Source organism: Malurus melanocephalus, unplaced genomic scaffold (assembly GCF_030028575.1).
Source record: "Malurus melanocephalus ecotype Western Australia unplaced genomic scaffold, MMel_1.1 scaffold_38, whole genome shotgun sequence".
Taxonomy (NCBI): Eukaryota; Metazoa; Chordata; class Aves; order Passeriformes; family Maluridae; genus Malurus; species Malurus melanocephalus.
Window position 1 is genome coordinate 1,825,817 of NW_026623270.1, and position 5,073 is coordinate 1,830,889.

Sequence of the window (5,073 nt, forward strand, 5' to 3'; positions counted from 1 at the left end):
AATCTGTCCATCATCCAGAATCTCTCTTCACCTTTCTTACTGCTCACTGTAGTCTTTGAAATGGTTGGTGTGACTTCTTTTTAGTTGCATTATTTACAGGTCTTGTAGGTTCAAGTAAACATGAAAAATACCTGGCCCAAAAATGAATGCAATGTATAAATACAGTTAAAAAAAAAAAACAAAAACAAAACCCCAAAACACTAGAAAGAAATCCCTTTATATTTATGGTGTATCTAAATTATTGCTTATTTTAAATTTTGCTGCAGGTTTTATGTAGATTTTATTGGACAAATGACAATTGTGTGTATGCATACATTTTGATTTTTTTTGGCAAAGTAAAGGCTTGTATGAGATAATTCAGACTGCATATGAAACAGAGGTGTGCTCACTAGTCCTGTTCAGACCATGCTGGAAAGATCTGCCTAAAAAACTGTGGGAAATGGAAAAAAAATTACTCCACTTGTCTTCCAAATGGTGTAGTTGATCTGGGAGCTGAGCTGATACCATCAGGAAACAGATTTAGCCGAGTTTGAACAGTTCTGTTACCCAAATTTCCTATTGCACTAAAAGTTAATTTTAAATAAAGGGAAAGTCCCTGTTTATTTGATTTCAGAACCTCCAGGGTAGCTGATACTTAATTGGACAAGACTCCAGGTTTCTGTGAGAAAGTATGGAATGTTTAAGAACTGGGGTTACGACTGAAGTGATACGGGAAAAACAGGGGCAAACCTAACAATAATAAAATAATAATAATAATAATAATAATAATAATAATAATAATAATAATAATAATAATAAGCATTTTGCCACAATGAAGTTTAGTGAGATTCTGCTAAAGAAATGTATGTGGCAAATTCCCTATAAAATAATTTTAAGAAGACAAAGCCTTTAAAATACCGGAAAAATTTTTGTTATGATTATTTATAAACTAAATTAAATTATTCAATTTTAAATAGTCTCCATGTAGTCCTTCTTTTTGCCTTCCTTTAGTTTAGATTTGCTTCAAATTCTTCAAAAAGGACTCGATATTTGTAAAATATTCTGGTTAGGCTGGGATTTTAAGCATTTTGTTTTCATGTTAGAATATTTACTCTTTCATAAATCTTTGATAAATTATTTCATATTTTGATCTTGTTGGTAAAAAAGTTTGTACTGTAGTAAAGGCGGATTATGTAGCAAAAAGTGTACATTTTAAAACATCATCTTTTTCAATAAAATTACGTCAATATGCTCTACTTGTAGAATTAATAAAAAGTCAGTGGGGTTTCAACCTGTGAAAGGACCCAGCTCTTAGTCCACCTTCATGATAGTTAAACTGACAATGCAGATGGATAACAGAGTTATAACAACCCAGATTTTCTGAAAATAAATTTTATCTCTGCTGAAGAAAAGCAGTGCACAAATGGATATGTGATTGTAATGAAAGGGGGGGGAAAGAGGAATTTTAAAAACGCAACTGTAGAAGTGAGGCTTTTACTTTTTACCTTTAAAATGACATTAGTGAAARCTTTACTGAAATACAGAGATGCAGTTGTCTAATGGGGCAATCATAATTAGTCCTAGTTAATGTTCCTGGGCAAGTTTAGGGTATGGTGCTGGGCTGTGCCCTCTGGTGCTCTGGGGTGGAGCACAAATTCAGTTCATCCACACTTATAAAGATGGGATAGAAAGGGATGGATTTTGTCTCTTTGGATGCTGTTTCTTAATCCACCTCTGAGCATAGGTTAATCCTTGGAAAGGTGCAACTTCAAGCCAGGGAACAAAAGATGCTCTAATGGGAAGGCCCAGAATCCCCACACAGACATATTTTTGATTCAAACCTTCTTCACTTGGATACAGTTGTCCACAGGCTGGAGTTAAAGCCTGCTGAGATCTGGGAGACTCTTCTGTAAAATGGGATGTTTTAGAGACTTTTCCAGTAAGCCTCTGAAATGATCCACTAAGCATGTGCAAATACCAACTTTCAAAACCTTTCAGCACAGCCAAAGCAGAAGAAAAGACAAATCTGTCTTGCCAGGTTTCAGATTTTTGCTCAGAAGCTGGGAATAATGCAAACCRTCTCAAGAGATAATTAAAACATCTTCTTACTGCGCAATCCATTTCCTGTCAAAGTTTATCTTTTTATGCAATTTAGCATTTTACTTACTTATTCTAAAAAGCAGTCTTGCAGGAGACAATGCAGGAGGGAGAAGACTAAAGCTCAGTTATGTGCCTGGCAGAGAAGCAAACTATGTAAAATAAAGTTGTATGGTATCATTTTTTAAGCACATTCAACAATAAACTTTATTCTGTCTGAATTGGAACACACTGCATTCACTAGAAAGCACTCTTTAATAAAGAGCTGCACAAAAGTAGAAGTATTAATTACTCCTTCAGAGATCTCTTTTAAACTTTTTTTTTAGTGCACATACTGAAAGCACATACTGAACCTCAACCTGCTTCTGATTAAGTCAGTGAAAGCAGGACTCTGATAAACATTTAGTTTGACAAAATGAATTCAAGATGTTGGAATTATTTCATCCTCTTTACTAAGCATTTTTCCTGAATCCTCCATTCACTGAAAGATAAGATTTTAGTAAGCCTGTTACATCCTCCTGAGAATTTTTTAGGCTAAAAGTAAACTAAATGTGTCCAGAAAAGTGAATTGAACTTCACTGTGTTACACAGACGGTAACGTGCACTTCTGTAAATAAGTCACACAGGGATATATTAAAGTAATCCTTGTACTTGTTCACACAGAATGGAGCACCCGGGATAATATGGTGTATACACATGATTTTGTGAAACTTTTTATTGGTTTGGATATCCTTTTTATTCTAAATAGACTACCAACAAGTGCAAGATGTCTTTTACTCATGCAGAGAAAACGTCTATTTATGAATGCACTACTTCTAAAATAATTATAGTTAATTAACTTTCCARSTCTGTGGAGTGGGATGCYATTTGCTACAAGAAACAAATTAGGRMGATAAAAATACTTCTCTGCACARAAGGTTCCWAGCTGGTTTGGAACAATGARTATTCCTTTTACAGAATRTGATTGTTWWTATTCTTTGCCAARAAAGTGAATTAATGSACCTAGTTTTCTGATTAAGAAAATCTGATTTGATTGAGAAAACTTTATTCATTTGACTGTGAAAAGTGCTTAAGATGGATACTTCTTAAAACACTAGGYAGGTGAACCAGTGATTTTGCTTATGAAAAGCTGCTGAAGTATTTGCATCTGTGGCCATGATATATGCCTGTCTGAAAAGAAATTATTGTAATTTTTAGGCTAACCAGGGGGGAAAAAAAAACCCAACGTGTGAACCTTCTAAGCTGGAACTGCCCATTAGGTATTTGTGTGCTGATCATACTTCAACAGGAAATGGTGATATTTAAAACTGCCAAGTGAACACGTGGGGAGCATTACACTGTATATGCAATGRAACACGCATGGTTTATTTTGTGTAGCATTCTTCTGCTCCCTTAAATACATACAAGATGGGAACTCATAGACTTTTTTTAACCTTTAGCTGCTATCCTTGTAYAGAAACTGCTAAACAAAACCTGGCAGACTTGTAAACAACTTGAGTTCATTTTATTTTGTCTTRCACTGATCTCATTTCCAGTAGATAATAAATGTAATGCGCTGGTGACAGATGTGTAGAAATGTATATACAAGTAGATGAAGAAATTTGGTTCAACATGTCRCAGTTCATGTTGCATTTTATGCCTTTGCATTTCCTTGAATATGGCTGTAAAATTCCTACCTTTTGATGCACGGTCTCCAGCAATACTGATTTTTTTCTGCTCATGCAGAGTGCTGCTGAGGAGGCTGTCCTGCCAGTGACTTAGCAATGCATCTCATGGTTGATTTAGGAGATTCTTTGTGCAATGATTTCATTTTCTAGAGAGGGAAAAAAATAGATTCAGACAGCAGACCCGTATTTGATGGAAAGATGGTGGAGTTTTGTTTGTTTTTTCATAGAGGAGGATGTGTGGAGCACAGAAGATGGTTTCAATGTGAMACTTAAAATAAATACTTAAGATGTTGGGTGTTGCCTTAACAATTTGCCATTGATTGTCCTGGTCAGAACACRAATACATGAAAGCTATTGTTCTGACTGAACTATCCAACTGTTCATCGCTTTCCTCACCATCTCAGCCTTCTACAATGTAATTAGGCTTTTATACAGCTCTGTTAGACAATCTTTCTGCTGGCCTTTGGAGTATACATATGGTAAATCATTCTCCTGTTACAGGTGGGCTGGCAACTTCACTTATATATAGCAAAATTTTTTCTCTGGGGAAAAAAAAATCAGTGTAATTAATATATAAATGAAGCAAGGCGTAGGCGAGCATACTCTGCAAATTGGATTGCAATTACCGGGCTGACCAGAAATGTTCCTTGTCTGCTCGGTCTTTGTCTGAGAAAGGCAGATCTGTTGTCACTGCAGGAAAGCCATCTACAGGCCCCCAGAGTAACTGTGATGCTGGAACACGCTGCAGTCTAAATCACTTGAAATTCTGCAAGCTTCCCAGAAATTACGCAGAAGAAAACAAATATCAAGTGAACCAAGAAGAATATACACATTTGTAGGAGTGAAGGATTTTCCAGATGTACRTGAAAGTTCTGTTCGTTCACTTGTATGGTCTGTTCCTGTGATTTAGTGTGGATACAGTGATTACTGGTGGTTGGAATACAGATAATGAGAGGCRGAAGTTTCTGTTTTGGCTTTCTGTGTAATGTCTGACTTTTCACCTAATTTCTCTGTTTTCTTCTAAGAAATACCTATATCCTTGAATTTGTTCATGTATTTCCCCATCCATGTAAGTGTACTACCTCATGCAAAAGCTCTGTGGTATGTTTCAGTGGCAGTTTCATAAGCCTGTGTCACTTCATAGTACCTAGAGGAAAAGTGAAAAATACTGGCATTGTTGCTTTTTATGTAATTTTTTTTTTTTAGACTTTCCTAGCAGCTTTTCTAGGTTTGGTGAAAAGCAAAGATGTCAAAGGGACCTGTATTGATTTGTTGATCTGGCTGCATTGCAAACTCTCCATATTAAAAAAAAAAAAAAAAAAAAAAAAAA